This window comes from Adiantum capillus-veneris, chromosome 17, assembly GCF_014529385.1.
Source record: "Adiantum capillus-veneris isolate H3 chromosome 17, ASM1452938v2, whole genome shotgun sequence".
Taxonomy (NCBI): Eukaryota; Viridiplantae; Streptophyta; class Polypodiopsida; order Polypodiales; family Pteridaceae; genus Adiantum; species Adiantum capillus-veneris.
This window is the reverse complement of record NC_140947.1, coordinates 64,993,557-65,013,502: the sequence shown is the minus strand read 5'-3', so window position 1 is coordinate 65,013,502 and position 19,946 is coordinate 64,993,557.

Below are 19,946 nucleotides of genomic sequence, written 5' to 3'. Positions count from 1 at the left end.
TAGACTCAAAGTCTCTTTGCTCCACCGAGTCAAACCATGTAACAACATCATCCTCTAAGGTTAAACCGAATCCTGCAAATTGGGTAGGAAAGTCTAACACCTCTTCAGCTCTAATTACACGCACAAAGGCTGCTACATGATCTCTCGGATCCCTGCTTCCTGTATATTTCTTGTTTACCCATTTTTGCACTTGAGAAGGTCTAATTCTACGATGGTCTACAAATCTCATCATGGGATCTCCCCGTCCTAGCCGATATAACTCCTCTGGTCTTCTGTAGTGGCCAGGTTCCTCTCCCAATGGTGCTCCTAATCCATAATTTCTAACAGTTCTCGTGAGAGATGGTTCATCTCTCCGAAATCGTTCTCGGGGTGTTCTTCCAAGCTCAGTTGACCCCTGAGTCTTTGGCTTACTCTCTCCTTGATAATGTGCATAGATTGGTGGTTCTTGTAAATCCCTTAATCCTCGTGCGGTTTGATAACCCTCTCGGGTTCGGTCTTGTTCTAATGTAGCATTCTGTCAAAGCCATGCCTGAAATGATGGTTGAGTAGCTGGTTGGTCCTGGTAGTTGGATGTCGGTGGTCGGGTAGAATGTGAGGTAGCGTCATACTCTTCTGAAAAGGGATTTATCGACTTGCTAGGGGTGTAGGTGGCTCTTGGTATTTCGTCGGGGCCATAGGTCGATGCTCCCGGAACTGTTGCCTTTTCAACCTCTTCTGGGAGAATACGTTTATATTCTTGCCCGTATCTATCAATAAAAACAATATCCTTCCCCATAGCAGTTTCATAAGAAAATAAGTAAAGAACCTTGTCTTTCCTTGATTCATTTGGGTAGGGTTCTTTGCATTGAAAGTAAGAGACTATTCCCTCACTTTCATGCTTGTAAATCCCTACATTCTCATTATAGGTTGGGACCCTGGTTGTTTTCTTATCATACATAAAAAGCGCTCCAGGTCGATCAATGTTAGGAGGCGGTTCTTGGGTTTCTGAAACCATTTTCCCTTTTGCCACGTTATCCCCATATCTGTTGTAATCCTCAGGGTTACTCACTATCAGATAGTGGTTCCCCTTTTCGTCTCGGAATCTGTCACCATCATCATAGACTCGAATTATCTCTAGTCTCTGAGCCGGTCTTTCTTCAATACAAATACACTTGCGTCCCCGATAGTCAGAATAAACTAAGGCTCCCCTCGAGTTAGTTCCTTCCAAGAAGATTATAGTGAACTGGGTTTCGTTTAAAGGATGTAGGGAGGTGCTCCCCCCTGGCATTGGTCCTTCACCGTTGAAACCTCCTGGTTGTTGACTCCCCATCATGAAGAAGGAATTTTCCGACGAAGTGTCAGTATCACTACCCTCTTCAATGATTGGTGCTAATGGGTCTAGTCTCTTCTGAGTTACACTCTCTTCGGTGGACGTGGTACTTACTTGACTTTTGACACTTTTAGCTCCCGACTTAACAAAGGCTCCTGACCTTAAATACATAAGAATGAAAGTTTGGTTGCAAACTTAAAGCTTACCTGGACTCCTTCTTCCTGTGTGGCTTTGTGCTGATCTCCTTCTGGGATCTACACAAGGATGGTTAGTTTGTTCACAAAGGTTTTCCCTGAATTACCAAAAATCTTTCAAGTATATATAGCAACCCCTTAGTCAGTCTTCTAGTGGTCCAATTTCAAATATGAAATGATGGCTGGGATCTATATAGAGAGTATGCCCTAGCAGTATAGTCACAAATTGCAAAAAGTGTCTAATTCACTACTTTCTTAGTCTATCGCGATAGACTGACAATTTGCTCAGCACAAGTCAATTCAAAATTGTGACTTTACCCTTGAGTTCTAGTTACCCTCTATAGCCTATCCCTCAAGTTTTATGAAGTTTGGACACTTGGGTTGGGTTTTGGTCCCATTTTAGTATTTCAGTCAGAGCTTGATTCTCTATCTGACCCTCAGATTGACCTTCAGTGTTCTAAATGCCTTGAATTTTGGTGTGTCTGCTATTTAGGCCCTGATAAAACTCTCCCTAGGGAAAATTTGAAAGAAAAGTTCCCCAGCAACAATTTCCTTGGTCTATCGCGATAGACTAGGCACTTTCTCCAATTTTAGCATTTTTCTCAAGTTTTCACCACAATTGGTTCAGCCTCCCCTTGTGTAGTGCATTGACCAATTTTGGCACTATTTGGACATTTGTTCAAAGACTTCTTGCCCTTGTCTCTGAATTCAGACTCTAAACACCAGTTTTGAAGTTTTGTGGTCAAGATGGTGTTCAAATTCACTCAATTTTTGTGAGTACCCTTGTATTGATGTGTGAACCCTATGGCATAAAGGTTTTTTTCCTTGTTGCTAGTCAATCACCACCTTGATCAGTCTATCGCGATAGACCAGGCAGAGAGCAATGGGGACTTAATTTTTTGTCTGTTTTTGCATAGTCTTGTTCCCTGTGCCCATATAAGTCTATCCCCCAAGTTTTATGAAGTTTGGACTTATTTTGACCTCAAACTCAAGAACTTCACAAATTTCACTTTTCTCTGACAATTCACAACTCCATTGCACTTGAAGTGATGCAAATTTGATGACACTTCATCTTAAACTTGTGAACATCAGTCATACCCCATGACACAGTCAGTTTACCCTTGGCTAATGGTTATATCTCTTCTTGGCCTCTTTAGGTTCACTTAGGGTTTCCTTATGACAATCACCTGTTTCTTTTTTTGTTGGTTTTGGTCGCAGTTTTTATGTTTTCTCGAGTGTTGGATCATAAATTTCAATGTCGACTCTTTTCACCCCTTTCAAGGGTATATGGGGTGGGTTTTGCTTTCAAGGCAAACAACTGCCTTATTGTTTCTTCTTTTTATTTGTTTTTTGCGGTTTTACAACGTTTTTCTACTCTATTTCTTCACAAGTATAACAAGCACTCAAAACCAAAAACCATAACTCCACATTATCCTACTTAACTAAATCTAACTAGTGGCAGACCCTCGGCAAGACACAGGCTTCCTGGCTATCCACTATACCTCAGGATACTCTATCCTAGATCTTGTTCTAAAAGTTTAAGCTCTCTCTAGTCAAAACTAAAGTAAGCCAACCATCACACGAGTGACGTAGATCTCCCTACTTAAGGTCTTGTGTCCCCGGCAGCGGCGCCAATGTTTTAGGGCAAAACTACTCCCCTGTTCATACTCACGAGCACGACACAGACAACATACTTATCATCCGATGACACGACTAACCCGTAGGTGCACGTAGGCAATCTTGTTAGCTTGTCAGGCTGAGACCAATCTACACATATGCACTTTTATGATGCATCAATCACTAACCCTGGTAGAATGCAACCCACTCTATCCCTAAACGCTCACAACACAGTTTACTAGGCACCATCCTCTCACTAGGATATACTTACCTATAAGTCTAATCTCACCAGATTTGAACCCTAGTTATCTAGAATACAGTCGCGATAGACTCAACAGGTTATAATCCAAAAGTGGGCGAAACCTAAGTTTATGAGTATCTATGTGTAGCTAATCTCATTCTCATTCCATAAAGCACTTGATTATTGAAAATAGACACCGTTTGTGCTACTTACAAGCAAAACAAGCTCGAGGAAGGATCGATCGCGATCAACTCGAAACGGTGAACGTGTAGCGTGGGCGCGTAGCTCTCGAAGAGACTACCGCGATGGTGTGGTCGCGTCGTGAATCCGGTGAGGGAGAAGCGCGTAGCGAAGAGGATAAGACACACTCACTCTCTCTCTCTCTCCCTCCCTCTCAGACTCGTACGACACAGGATTAATATTCAAATGTTTTTTTAAAAATGGTTCTAAGGTGACTTTTATACTTTAGTCACCTTAGCTCAAAAATGTACATGGGGTTCTCTTACTCATTATTAAAAAGTGGGAACAAATCTGAGTCCTGACTAACTGATTAATCTTTACATAACCCAGACGAATGGATCGAAATGATAAGACGTCTTTGACATAAAATGGGAATTTGATATGCTTTACAAGATGGGCTCATTACAACAGTTGGACCAATGGGGCTCCAACACTTGGCTTTCAGTTGTGATGGGAGAGGGAGAAGATCTTCATAGAAAGCTTGAGCATGGGTGATGGTAGGCATGATAGAAAAGGTGAATGCATTAGAGGTCATATGTGAGGTGAATCAACCTCAAAAGAAGGTAGACAACCTCAAAAGAGTGGTTGTAATGTGTATATCCAAGAGGTTTACTAATGAAATTGTTTGCGAGGTTGGTTATGTGAGAGTTTGAGGATGGTTGGGGGGTTTCTGGAGGTGATTGTGTAGTGAATTGTGCTTGAAGTATATGAATGAACAATACATGGTGTTTGTCCTCAAAAGACTGGTTGTAATGTATATAGCCAAGAGGGTTACTAATGAAATTGTTGCAAGCTTGTTGCAAAGATTGGTTATGTGATAGGGCTTGAGGATGGTAGGGGGGTTGATGGAAGTGATTGTGTATAGCCATTCATGCTTGAATTATATGAATGAACAATGTGTGGTGTTGTCTAAGATGATGAAAATATTTTTCTTATAGTCACTGATGTTGAGACTATTTTTGGATATGTTGTAACAATTTCACTATGCTAGAAAGAATCAGTCATAATCAAAACAACCAAAGAGTGAGTATCTGGATGTTGTATTTTTATTGTTTTGCGGATATAGTTAACTAGGTTAGAAGGTGGCATCTCTTTTTATTTGGACATTCAAAAATTAATACAATGTACTACATCTTGTATGAGGATGAACGGGTCGTCTTGATATTCCAAATTTAGATATACTCTTTAGCTTATACATCTTATCTTGTCATATAATTAAATTGAATAACCTATTAGCAAGAATTTTAGGTGTGTAATCTTGGTTCTTGAATACTATGAATATGTAGTAGGAATTGGACCACTGGGTAGAGCATGGTTTTCATTTTTTTTTAATTTTTTTTACCATATACATGTGGTAGTGATGTGTGTGAACACACTTAGGCCCGCTGGGGAATTTTTTCTCTCTTTAGGAGGTTTTTTCCCCCATGCATTGTATATACGCCCATCATTCTAGGGCTATCAATCTTTCCATTGCACACTAAGTACAACACTCTCTGTTGTGTGCCTTGAGCTTCCTTCATCTTCTCCAAGGTGTGTATGTTTTCCTAAAACCCTAATTCCAACAATTAATATCAGAACAGGTTGCATCCTCCCGAGCTTGGTCGATAGTAGCTCCAGCACATGCCTGCTCACTTTCTTTGATTTTTGTGAGCTTTGGTAAGCGTTCGCAACAAGTCGACAAACTTTTTTGATTGGCAACCGTTCGCAGGTCGAAGAGCTTGTCTGCTCAGATTTTTGATTCAAACTCATTTCGGCCTCTATTTCCACTACAAGAAAAATTGCACAGGTTATTTTGTCATTTTGTTTAATTTTGTCAATGTCGTTTTCTGCATAACAGGTCCCTAACAGTCTTCTATGATTTGTGCTATATAGCATGTGCTATTCCCCCTTCATTTCTCCTCTTTTCAGGCGTTTTCACATCAAGTGCAGGCATTCGTCATGGCCGACAACAACACAGTTGTGTTCAAGATGTTTGTTGATGAGGACAAATTGGATGGGTACAATTACCGTATGTGGGCTTACATGATGCAGCATGTTCTTGTGTCAAAGGGTGTCTCGAATGTTGTGTAGGGCATTGATGTGCGTCCTGGTTCTAAAAGGATGTAGGCGATGTTGTGGATGTTGCAGGTCTTGCTGCAAGGATTGCTATTGTTAGAGTTGTTTTGCCTACGGCAAAACAAGCTTGTTGGGATGTGAAAGACGTATAGTCTCATGCATTGATTGTGTTGTCTGTGAAGCGCACCATTACTTCTCGTTCAGTATAATCTGCAAAATAGGCTTGGGATATTCTAGCTGGTCTTTATGCAAGTCGCAACAATGAGGCTAGAATTGCATTGCTGCATAAAGAGCCGGAATCAAATATTATGTATGAGGAATATGGCATAGACACTTTCCTTGTTGGTGTCAAGGATATCAATGAGCAACTTATTTCTGTAGGTGAAGTCATTTCACAGACAGTTACCTTCTGCAGACTGTTCTTGATGCCTTGCCAGATTCTTACCATACTTTTTCTAGTACTTGCAGACTTATGACCCAAGGAAATCCTGAAGTTTTCAAGTTTGATGCACTATGTACATTGCTCTTGCAAGAATCGATTTCCAAAAAAATAGGACAAGACTGTGCAGTTGAACAAGCTTTTATTGCTGCTCAAAGAAAAGGTGGTAACAATAATGTAGTCACTTCTCATGGTTCTTGTACGAGTGGAAAATCACCTATTCCTAATGCTTCTGCTGACAGCTATTCGTTTGGAAATTTTGGTGATAAGGGCAAGAAGAAGATGTGTTGTCATTATTGTCAAGCTAATGATCACTTGATCAAGCAGTGTCCTAAGTTGAAGGCCAAAGAGGCTAAGAAGAAAGAGGGTGGTTCCACTACAAATGCAGCTACTATTGAGTCTTCTTTGAAAGGATACTGTGATACTAATGTTGATAAAAAATGGGCTTTTAGTGCAGAGTGTACCTATGATTCTATTTTTCATGATGCATGCATGTCAGCTGTGCTGCAGATTCACATGTGTGGTATTTTGACAGTGGTGCTACAAAGCACATTACCTCACGTCATGATTTGTTCACCTCTCTTGAGTCTAACCCTCATGAAAATTTAGTCACTTGTGCCAACAATGCCTCTTATTTGGTTCAGGGAGTTGGAAAGATTGTGCTTATTGCTGCAAATGGTAGTTCTTTTACACTTGTTGATGCACTTTATGTACCTAGGATCAAGAAGAATATTTTGTTTGTATGTGCACTTACTAGACTTGGTCTTGTAGTCAAATTTGTGGATGACAGATGTACAGTACATGATCTCAGATTTGGTGATGAAATTTGTTGCGTTTTGCATTTTATGCCGTGGGCTGTATAAGCTCACTTTGTATGAAAAGTGTGGGTAGTTTTTTACAAATGCAATTGTGGATTCCAAGGCTATTTTAGATGCAAAAACTTTGGCATGCACGTTTTGGTCATCTGAATTTTGCCAGTTTGTTAGGTTTGTAGAAATTTGATATGGCTGCTTCTTTGCCACCTCTTGAAGCACCTGTCAAACATGTTTGTGAAGGTTGTATTTTGGGTAAGATGCAGCGTTCTAAGTTTCCAAAGGATGGTTCAGTTAGGTCCACATGCATTTTTGGCTAGCTTTGAGATAAAACACCAATGTACATTGCCTTATACACCTCAGCAAAATGGTGTTGCTGAGAGGAAAAGCAGATCACTTATGGAAATGGCATGATGTATGGTCAAAAGTCAAGCTTTGCCGCAATCGTTTTGCCTTAAGGCCATCATGTGTGCCACTTATGTACTAATGAGGTTTCCTACGAAAGCTTTGCAGTCTATTACTCCATATGAAGCATGGCATGATAGAAAGCCTTCTATTGAGCACATGTGTGTTTTTGGTTGTTTGACATATGCTCTGGTGCCACAAACACATCGCAAAAAATTGGATGATAAGGCTGTCAAATGTATTTTGGTTGGTTATAGTGCTGAAAGCAAAGGTTATAGGTTGTGTCATCCACAAACTAAGCATATTCTGGTTTCACGAGGTGTTGTGTTTGTGGAAGATTCTATTTAGGCCTTGTTGTGATGTACTAGAGATAGTAATGTAAGATCACAGGACATTCATGACACTTTGTTGCCTCTTTTCAGTAGTGCAAGCTCGAATGTAAATTAAAATGAGGCAAATGTACAGCCTTTGGGGGTTTCTGAAAATGTTATAGGTCAGCCTATTACTGATGCAGATGTACATGATGTACTTGATGAGGAAAGGGCTGAAAATGAGCAGGCTAGAGGTATGCCAAAATGGTTGGTGCATACTTTGCGTGACAAAAAATTTGATGCACCTTTGTCTAGTCGTACTCATTCATGTTCTTGCCATACATCTTATCAAAGATTGTTATGCTTTGGTTGTGTCTAGCTTACATGATGTTGAGGCACCTCTATCTTTAAGCATAGAATTTAGAAAATTAGATGGTTGCCATGCAATCTGAATATGATGCACTTATAGAAAATGACACATGGACTTTATGTGATTTGCCTCCTGGCAAAAAGGCCATTGGTACGAAGTGGGTTTACAAGTTGAAACGCAAGCCGGATGGTGGATTATCGCTATAAAGCTCGACTTGTTGCAAAGGGTTATGCACAACAAAAAGACATAGATTATGAAGAGAATTTTTCTCCCACTCGCCGTATGACTACTGTGTGTTTTCTATGTGCATTGCCATCTCATTTTGGTTGCAATGTACATCAATCAGACATTGTTACTACTTTCTTGAATGGTGACATATTTAGGAAAGTTTATGTAACGCAGCCTCGTGGATTTGTCAAGAAATGACAAGAGGATAAGGTGTGCAAATGTAACAAATCTTTGTATGGGTTGAAGCAATCTCCTCGTGCTTGGTAAGAGAAGGCTGACACTCATTTGGTCAAACGAGGCTTTCGTAACAGTCCAGCAGAAATCATATTGTATGTAAAGCGTGAGGGTGATGTACTTCTCATTGTGGTTCTTTATGTGGATGATTTGCTGATCATTGGACCAAATGAGAGACATTTTTCTGAATTTAAGGCTGATTTTAATGCTACTTTCAAGATGAAAGATTTGGGGTTGTTGCATCATTACTTGGGCATACAGTTTAAGTAGTGTGATGGTGGTATTGCCTTGTGTTAGAAAAGTTACATAGAGACATTGCTATGTAAGTTTGGACTTGAGTATTGCAAACCTATTGCCACTCCCATGGAAACAGGTTTAAAATTGAGTCTTCATGATGCTGATGATCCTGCAGATGTCACCCTTTACCATATTGCTATTGGATGCCTCATTTATGTATGCAACATGAGGCTGGATATTTAGTCCCACAGATAAGATCAGCTCTTCCATAAAGTAAGGTAATGAGCTAAGAGACAGCGAAAAGGGTTAAAAGAGACATCCTAAGAAGTTATTGACAAGGAGATGGAAAGAAAAGAGAAAGACGAAGGTAAGAATACCGTAAGAGATAAAGATTTACCACCTTTGGCTATTGTTTTGAACTGAGGACAGCTCTTTCTTTTTGTTGGCAAGTTTGTAAGGGCCTTCTCCTAGCCCTTACGCAAGGCCAACACATGTAAGCCACGGACTTAAAAGATGAAAAAGAAAAAGAAAATAATAGAAAGAAACAAAAAATTTCAAGAAAAAATTGTGTTATTTTTAACCACCAAAAGTATACTCAGAGACAATTCCGGCTTATGCCATGGGAACATAGACATAACCAATGCATAGAAAATTAGCTTTTTATTTTGAGAAAATTAGCATAAAAGAAAAGATAAGATCAGTCTCATAGGTCAGCAGCATAGCCTAGGGTCTTAGCATTTGCAGACTGTCAAGAGTATTTTCTGCTACTTGAGTGGAACTTTACATCTTGGCTTGTTTTATGCCAAGGGGGGATCATTGCGGCCAGACTTACATGCTTTTTTGGACTCAGATTGGGCTGGTTATTTTGACACACAAGTGTCCACAAGTGGCTTTTGTTTCATGGTTGGTAGGTCATGCATATCATGGTTGAGCAAGAAGAAACCTATTGTGGCCACTTCCAGTTGTTGTGAGGTTGAGTACAGGGCAGTCTTCATAGCTACGGTTGAGTGTGTATGGCTCAAACGCCTTATGGCTGATTTGGGTGTTAGACAGGACATTGCCAACACTATCTACAATGACAGTCGGAACACATTGGCAGATGCAAGGAACCCAATTTCTCATGCTCGCATAAAGCACATTGAGGTGCATTACCACTATGTCAGGGAGAGGCTCCCAACTAGAGAGATCAATCTTATGTGCCAACATAGGACAACCTTGCATTATCTTTTCACAAAGGCATTTTCTCGTGAGAATTTTGAAGCTTTCTACAAAGCTTTGAACTGACTCCCCTTTGTGGACTGATCATGTCCTCATGGCATGACACTTCCCTTTACTCTATCTGCCAGCTCTTGTTCATTGCATCACTCCAGGGGGGATTTGTTACGATATACATGTGGTAGTGATGTGTGTGAACACACTTAGGACCTTCGGTGCATTTTTTCCCTCTTTATGAGGTTTTTGGCCCTGTGCATTGTATAACACCCATCATTCTAGGGCTATCAACCTTTCCATCGCACACTAAGTAAAACACTCTATGTTGTGTGCCTTAAGCTTCCTTCATCTTCTCCAAGCTATGTGTGTTTTCTTGCTAATTCCAACAAATTTTGGAGAGATTGTCAACTTTCCTCTAGACTTCTCTACGGTATTCAGTTAGTTTGCACTATTTACTTTTTTATAACTTTGAAAAATTTTCATAGCTTGAAAAGGATAACTAGTATTTTGTTCATTTAGTCTGCATTATTTACTTTTTTCATAAATTTAAAAAATTTTCATAGCTTGAAAAGGATAACTAGTATTTTTCTTTCTTGGTAGATTCTTGAAGGAAAAATTACATACTTCTCTAAATGAGATAGACGACTTATAAGGTTTAGTGTTGTGGTCTCTTGATGGGTAGATTGTGCTTAATGCAAGATTTGTGTTTTGTCAAGGGTATCAAGAAAAACATTGTCAATTTGCATAAGCAAAAGACATAGAAAATATGATTCTTTCGACTCTCATTGCCCTCACTTGGTGGTCAAAGGGTGGGTTGTGGCAGAGTCTCCTTCTTGGTGGCAACCTCAAGCTAGGCTGTGTGTCCCAATGTTGTCTGGTCTAAGGGTGGTTCCCTTTATCAACCGATGTACGAGGTGATCCTATAGATTGGTGGTTGGTAGGCGTGATGGCTCGGGTGGAGCGCGCAGTCTTCATTGTAACTTTTTGTTTTTGGTTAACATCATGCAAGTGTTTTCAACTGTAACGTCTTTGTTCAAAAGGTTTAATATTTCAATGGGTTGTTTTGTGATGTGTTTTGATTTGATAAGTGAAGTTTTCTATGGTTGTTTATGAGCATGCTATTATTTGTTATTCAGAGAACAATCCATTTCAAATGTGTGCCTTAAATCCCATGTGGGAAGCCTACTGGAGTAGGTGTCTAGTATCATTTGTTTTGAGATTGAGATTTGTATTAGTTTACAAGGAAAATACTGTCCGTTTTTTTGACAAAGTACATTGAATTGGTTGGTTTATTTTAATCTATATTCATTATATTTGTTACTTTTTTCATGGTGGTTTGTTCTCTCAAATGAAAACACATTATAATCTACACTTCTACTCATTTGCAATTCAACATGTATTTTTGCAAAAGCATGGGCTTCTAAAATTGTCATGTTAGTAGTATACATAAATAGTGGGTCATTACATTCTGTGCAAAATCCATACGAGGGGGTATGGCTCATTGCGAGAACGTCCATATCATGTCCGTATCTAGGGGTAGGTTGGCATGTAAGATACCATACATAGGGGGGTTTCTCTAATTTGGATGCACGTAGGTAACATCCCCCCATTACTAATAGTGAATCACACGGGGGCCAACCATAGGCATCCAAGCACGACCAACCCTAAGAGATCAAACCAAAAGCCGCTAGCCCTTTAGAGTTTCTACATTGGCATAGTGTAAAATATCACATTCTCTAGCCATGCGTGATTACCGCACACCTTGGTCTAGAAGTGCATGAAGATCAGGACCACTTGATTATTCTATCGTCTTTATTGGTCAATGCTTATATTCTTGGGTGCAACATAAGTACACACCCATGTAAACATCATGCATGTAGTGGACGAATCCTAACACTCTAACCTAAAACTCCTAGTGGCCAAACCAAAAGCCTCTAACCCTAAGAAGCTAGCCCTAAGCGGTTATCCCTAAGAAAAAAGTTTAAAGAACTTTCCAAATGCCACTAAACCTGATATAGAGCTGCTAAGCTTAAGTTGCTTTACACGGCCAACCCTAAGCTGATTTAGAGCGGCCAAACCAAAAGTTCCTTTGTTGATTAGAGGATGCTTCTCTAGATTTAAATCAATTTCCTACTACAACACATTGGTATAATTTATTGATCAGCTAAGTTGATCTAAAGATGCTAACACTAAGTTGGTTTTGAGTTGTCGAACCCTAAGCCAATTTAGAGCGACCAAACCAAAAGCCACAAACCCTCTAAAACTCTAAAACTCCTAGCACCCAAACCAAAAGCCGCTAATTCTAAGAAGCTACGCCTAAGCGGCTAGCCCTAAGCAAGAATCAAGAACTTTCCTAACGCCACCCGAAGCTGATATAGAGGGGCCAAACTTAAGAGGCTTTACACTACCAACCCTAAGTGGTTAAACATGGCTAAAACAAAACCGCTCACTGAGCGGTTAAACATGGTCAACTATTAGCGGGGCCAAACCAAAAGCCACTAACCCTAAGTAGCTAGCCCTCAGCAGACAGAAATAGCCAGCCAAAAATAACTAAAACCATAAGCAACGCCTAACCCTAAGCAAATTGAAATGGCTAAAGTAAAGCAACCCTAAGCTGATTTAGAGCGGCCAAACCAAAAGCTGCTAACCATGAGCAGCTAGCCCTAAGAAATTGAAACAGCAAAACCAAGAAGAGCTAAAGCCAAAAGCTGCTAGCTTAAGCATATTAAAATGGCTAAACTAATGCGACCCTAATCCAATGTAGAGCGGCCAATCCTAAGTGGCTAGCCATAAGTGGACTAAAATGGTCAAATCAATACAACCTTAAGTCGATTTAGATTGGGAAATCCTAAGCGCATTATACAACCAACCCTAAGCGGATTGAAATGGCCAAACCATACGCTACTAACTCCAATTAGTTAGCCCTAAGTGAACTAAAATGGCCAAACTAAAGTGATCCTAAGTTGTTCTAGAGAGTCTTTACATGGCCAGCCATAAGTGCCATTACAAGACCAACTCCTAGTGGCCAAAGCAAAAGCCTCTAACCCTAACGGCTAGCCCTAACTGAATTGAAATGGCCAAATTCCACCCAAACTTAATTTCAAGCGGCCAAACTGAACCGAATTTACATGAAAAACCCTAAGCAAGCAAACATGGACCGCCAACTATTAGTGGCCAAATTCCACCCTAACTTAACTTCAAGCGGCCAAATTGAACCGGCTTTACATGACAGACCCTAAGCGACCAAACATGGACCGCCAACTATTACAGCCAAACCAAAAGGTGCTAACCCTAAGCCTAGCATGTAATGGATTGAAACAGCAAAACCAGTGCAACCAAACCATCCTAACACTAACATTTACAACCACTTTGCATTTGATAACCATAAGTCACTAACATAACACTTTGACCTACGACAAGTCACAACTTAAACGTACCGTGTAAAATTAAAATAAAATGGTATAAATATAAAATATTTAATTACAAATAAATCTAAACCAAAACAGCTCAATTAATTTTCTTTTTTTGACTAAATATTTATGATAAACAAATTTCAATATACTAGTTTTTTTATGGTAACATTTATGTCAAAATTAAAACATGACAAATTTAATTCAATTTTTTTATTAATTATAACATTTTATCTGAAAATGTGTGTGTGTGCATGTAGTGTGTATAATAATGTGCAAATATGTGTGTGTGTGTGTGCGTGCGCGCGTGCGCGCGCGCGTGTGTGTGTGTGTGTATCTATGTTTGTGTGCATGTGTATGTGATTATGTGTGTGTAGCTGTTAAACCAATGAACAAGATGTTCAAAAAGACAATTGGCTAAAGATTTCAAGGCAAAGATAAGTACACAAACAATTCAGTCTTTGAATCATAACTGTACAATATAGTAAGAATGAAGTATCAAAGTCGGACTGCAGCAAGCTAAACCTCTTTAAGCCAAGATAGAATTCTCACCTGCATCCATATAGTCAAGACAACAAATATGTTAGCCTTGGCTACGTATGGTAGGCTTCAAGGAATCTATCAGTTGTTATCCATGTCAAACTTAAAAAAATTTAGACTAGCTATTGTCCTACATATTTAAAGTCTCCATCATGTTTTTGCTAGTTTACACATACAATTAGCTTCTCATTATATAATGTCTATTAATGTAAAAAATGTCGACTAATCCATATTATTGAATGTAAAAAGCTTGCAAGAAAAGCTTAGTAAAGTAATTTCATCCTTAAAATGTATTTCGATGCCAAGCCTTTCAAAGCTAGAAACACCTAGGATTATATTTTGACCAAGCAAGCCCTATCCTGAGACTCGGTAAAAACCAGAAGAGTGTAATGTAAAACATTAATCCCATCAAATCCTAATAGGCATGTTTATCCACCAGCATAAACTTAAAAAACAAAATAATCATCGGTAGCACTTGGGTTAAATCTCCAAGTTTTCCCAGCACAGTTTTATCAAGACCTGGACCAGAGCAAAGCCTAGCATCCAGAAGGTTCCATTAAGTCAGAGCAGGCAGTAAAAGACCAGAATGTATTTTATGTTTAGCATCATCACTAGATGTAAGTGAGGAACCAGATTTATGCCAAATAACCAAGCAACAGGTGAAGTTTTTGTAAGTCACAACATTCTTCTCCTAATCAAAATACCATATCAAACTAAGGTAGAAAAAGCACAAAAAAAGCCGATCATTATCCATTTGTAAAGATCAATTTTATCAACCCAACTCTGTATAATGAAAAAACGAGATCTGGCTAATATTCAATCACACCCAAGATTAAGCTTGAAGATATAAAGTCTGTGTATAACCTGTTAGACTAGGCCAGATCATCAAGTATAAACTCCTCCCTTTTTTTCAATGTCACATAACCAACTACAACCATCAAAAAATGGCAGCATAACCAGTATCCCACGTTCCGGTAACCAGAAAATGTATGCATAACCAGCACCCCCACCAGATATTCAGCCTTTATACTCACCATTAGTGTCAAAAAATCAAAATAATAACCATATGCATGAAAAGATTTGATGTCATATTCTAGCACAGTAAGTATGCAGAATGTTTCAGATTATATGCAAATTGAATGTATCATACCCAGATAAGTAACTGCAACTTTCCAGATTCAAATTTTGGCAGCATAACCAGTAATGCCACTATACTCACCATGAGTATTAGATTTAATGTAAAGAAACATCAAACTTTCAACAGTTTCCATGATAAGTTTCCATGTTAAAAACCAGTAAAGCCACCAGGTTTTTAGAAAAAGTACCAAAAAAACCAGATCAGTGTCGGTCAAAATTATTGCCAAGTATGTATGTATAAAGTCTGCATAAATTTTAAGGCCAAGCAAGCCCTATCTGAGACTCTGCATAAACCAGATCTAGCTAATATTCAATCACACCCAAGATTAAGCCTGAAGATATAAAGTGTGTGTATAACCAGTTAGACCAGGCCAGATCATCAAGTATGAACTCCCCCTTTTTTTGCAATTCTGAATGTAACATAACCAACTGCAACCATCAAAATATGACAGCATAACCAGTATCCCACCTTCCAGTAATCAGAAAATGCATGCATAGCTAGCACCCCCGCCAGGCATTCAGCCGTTATAATCACCATTAGTGTCAAAAAAGCCAAAATTATAACCATATGCATGAAAGATTTGATGTTATATTCTAGCACAGTAAGTATGCAATCACCAGTCAAGAAGCCAAAGAAAAACCCTTTGCTAATGTGAAAAAAAAATATCGAGTTCCTCAAAAAATCCCAAAAGACCAATTCTTCCAAAAGGTTTTTTTTTTAAAATCATGTTTTATAATCAGATAACAAAGCATGTTTTGAAGCTATGAGATTAAAGAAACCTGTGAGTAGTCGCCATTCCAAGTATTTATCCAAGCAGCCAAGGGAAACCAAGCCTAAGTGAAGGGAAGAACCCCTCACCTTTTATAGTGGAGGAGGCAAGGAAGCCCTCCGAAAGATACTCATTTGTGGTGGTGCCGCGGCCACCTAGTGTCGATGAGTGTAAGAGGTAATCCAGGTAAGATTCAATCAATGAGAGGGAGGCAAAGAAACCAAGGCAGGAAACCTTTCCTAATGCGAGGTTAATAGAGCGGGTCGTGATGCAGTATGAGTGCCATGACACGTGATGAAAACCAAGTAGAATTAGTCAACTCGAAGGCCACCCAGGTTCTTAAGAGGCCAAAGAATAGGTTTTAGCTAAAAACAGGTAAGAGATAGATTAGGGGGTAGTACCAATAGGGTAGCCCAAAACAAGATGCTAGGAAGGTTTTAGATTTATGGTAAATAGCTCTAATTTCAACCAATGTGATCCACATAAAAAAGCTAGCAGTTGTACAACACAAGGTAATCCCTCATAGGCAGCAACTCAATTTATCCACTCGAGCTCATAAAATTGGATGATACAGTGATTCAAATTATAGTCAACAACTCCCTCCAAATGAGGTGCTAGAGCAACCACAGCCCTAAGGCAGTAATTTAATATGTAAAGCATAAGGTAAAAATCCCCTAAGGCCACAACTCAAAAATAGTTTGAGTGCAATAGGTTGGAAGTCATATATTGTGGCTTGAAATAGTGATTCAAAACATTATCTGAGCCCCATAGATGCTAGCCAGGTCAAATGTTGTGACCAAGTGTGTGTGTGTGTGTGTGTGTGTAGGAAAAGAAAAAGAAAGAGCACTCACATTAGGCCAATGTGAGCACAAAGAACCTGGGTGATTGAAGCAAACCTACAAGAAAATACAAACTTACGCACACTTTTTTTTTGTAGATCTTTTGGATTAATTCACAAGTGGGAAACCTCAAGGCAAGGAAAACCCACAAAAAAGATTAGATACAATAGCATGATAACAAAAGTGTTCATCATCAAAAACGGACTAAAAGAATTCATAAGAAAGTTGATAATGTCTTAAGTAACATCACCAACCTCCCAAGGAAAGTTCAAAGATTGCATAAGGGAAAGCCTGAAAAACTGAAAAGGATCTACATCAGCATGAGAGAACATGCAATTGTTGCACTGATGCCACAGAGTCCAAAAAGGCCAAAATCTAACCCACATCAAGAAAATTGCAGAGCATTTTGTAAGGATGGTGGGAGAATACCAAAAGCCCAAAGTCATTTGTGGAAAACCACAGAGGGGAATTGGAGTCACATACCAGCTACTATATGGAAAAGAAATCCTTAAGAAATGCAACAATCTCAAAGGAGCTGACTGACACTCTCTTAAGTCAAGCAACAAACACATAGAGAGGAGAAAATGTGACGTGCATTGAGGAAGGAGCCTATTGGGAGCATGCCAAGGAAGCACCACCAAAGAAACAATCGCTCCTTCAAAGGCAAGTGGCTCTTCCAAAGGGAAAAAAGTGTTTTGTTCACTAAGGAGTAGGCTTATGTACTGACTATTAGGGGCACATAGCCCTAACAAGTATTCAATGCAAGTAACATGCAGTTATTCAGGAAACAGGAACAGTACACTGAGTATTCATACACAATACTGCAAAGTAAATAAGTAAAGAACACCATAAGGAAGAGGAAAAGAGACTGCCATCAGATTATCTTCATCATCATCACCCAATTACAGAGAGTAAACAGTAGTACGAGATCAGGAGAGAGAGAACTGCATCGACAGGAATGCCCATAACTACCCCTCGTCATCAGATACCATGAGACACACTTACAACTACCCAAAAATATAAGTACTAATGTCCACATATCCCTAAGGTTCAAAAGTTAAAGGTCTTTAGTTATAGTTCAAAAAGTAATATCATGAATACCCCGAATGCCTTGACAGATCAGGCACTAACACTTGGCACACCTGGTGGGCAATGTTTATCAAACATTGTGAGAACCCACAATATCCCTTGATCAAAAATTCATCCACTAGCTGATCCTTGAATTCAGTCTGTTGTGAGACTGCTGCTGCAGTTGGAGTGTCTTTATCAAGTTCTTCAACCTCTGCATCCACCTGAACTGTAACTGCCTCCTTAGTACTTTCAGTGTCCTGACAGAGTATCTCATCCACAATCATTTGCACTGGATCATTTAAGTTGTGAATTCCTCCTACAGGTTCTGTGTCCTCCTCTGCAACATCTTTAGCCTGTCCTACAGCAGCTGCACCTTTCCTTGTGTCTTCAGTAATATGCTCCTGAACTCCCGCTGGCACACGAGTTCCTGCAATTACTTCAGAATATTTATTAGCAAACACCTGCTCAGATTTTTGGCCTCCTTGTTGCTGCAACTGCATCTTCATGTCCTCAAACTGCTCTTTCAGGCCAGTATACTGCTGCTTCAGTTCAACATTCTGCTTCTCCATAAACAAATTTTCCTCCTTCATCTCCTCCTTTGCAAACATCTGATATGGTTTACTCACCACATCATACATCATGACTTTCATTTTCTCCCAAACTCCCTTCATGTACTCCATCACTTCAGTCTTCATTTTCTCCACATTTGTTGAATTCAGATACCTTCTACAAAGTAGAAAACTCTCCTCTTCTTCAAGTGATTTCAGGTCTTTAGGCCCATTTTCATATTCAAGTGAATATCCAAATTCAGTAGCAGGTTTAGGTTTAGGTTCAGGTTCAGGGTCAGTTTTCCCTTCAAGAAGAATGAAGAAAGATTCAAGGTAGGATGCAAACTTTGCAACCATTAGACACTGTCTCTTGAACACATCCAATATCTCTGCATATAGATGCAACACTGGAAGACCTGATTTAGACTCCACATGGCAAAACAATTGATTTCCCTGAAAATCTTGATTCAGGAAAAACCAAAACTGGTTTGCTTCTTCATCAAACTGATTTGATTTAAGGCTTAAAAATAAGAAGTTGAAATCTCCTTCACACATAAAAACACCACAAAGATGGCTTGCTCACATTTCTCCTTGAAAATAGAAAGAAATCCACTTTGTAGCTGCAAAACTGTCCAATCAATGATATCTCCCTGAAACTGAAAACTTTTAAATTCCCTTATGTCATCAAGCATGAAGACATAAAACCAATGAGATATAAGAATATCAACATCATCTCCTCCATCAGCAACATCACATAGAATTGTAGAACCATCTTCATGAAAATCCACTTCACCATCATCATTGATAACAACATCATCATTCAAGAAACCTTCTGTAACATCAAGATTTGAAGAAAACTCCACATTCTTGATTTGAGTAAGTTGAAGCTTCAAATCCTCATTTGATTATCCTTGTTTAGAACAACTTGCTTAAGAGCAACATGAACTTCATAAAAATAAGAAATATGCAAGTCGGCTTCAGTTTGAACCTGAGAAATCTCCATCATCAATGATGTCTTTTCTTCTTGAAGTTGACTGATTTTGAAAAGCGCTTCATTTGCTGCAACCATACTTGAATGCCTCTCATTCTCTAGCTCTAATGAGAGATTATTGATCATCTTCACTTGAGAAAGAAAAAGACTTTGAAGTTCAGCAAGTTCAGGTACATAACTTCTTTGCAAATCAAGAATCTGCGGATCAGGGACCTGAATTCTGAAACTTTGCAAATCAAGAACCTTTGGTATCAAAACTGGTAATTCAGGGATCTGAAATTGAAGATCCTTGTCTTCACAACCTGAATAATTCATATCCACTCTCGGAAATTGGCTTTCACTCTTCAAAACTCCAAAAAACTCTTCTCCATCAACACAAACACCTTCTGGACTGTCACCTATCGAATACTCCTCATCAAGATTCATCAAAAACTGATTCATCACATCATCCTCATCAGTAGCACACATTATGTCTTTATCTATCTTCAGCTCTTCCACTGCATTACGCTGAAATCTGATGTCTCCCTGAATTTCAACATCTTCAAGATTGATGTCAAATGTTGGTATATGGGTTTGTATGGGATATTGGTGGCTTCTCTCACTCACTCCCACTTGTATTCCCTTCTTCTCAACCAATAATTCTTCTTTTGGGAAACTTTCTTTCTCTTCCTGCAAAGAGGTGAGTCTCTTCGATGTGAGGTTTGGGGATAGCGGGCAATCCTCTTGGCTCCTTTGG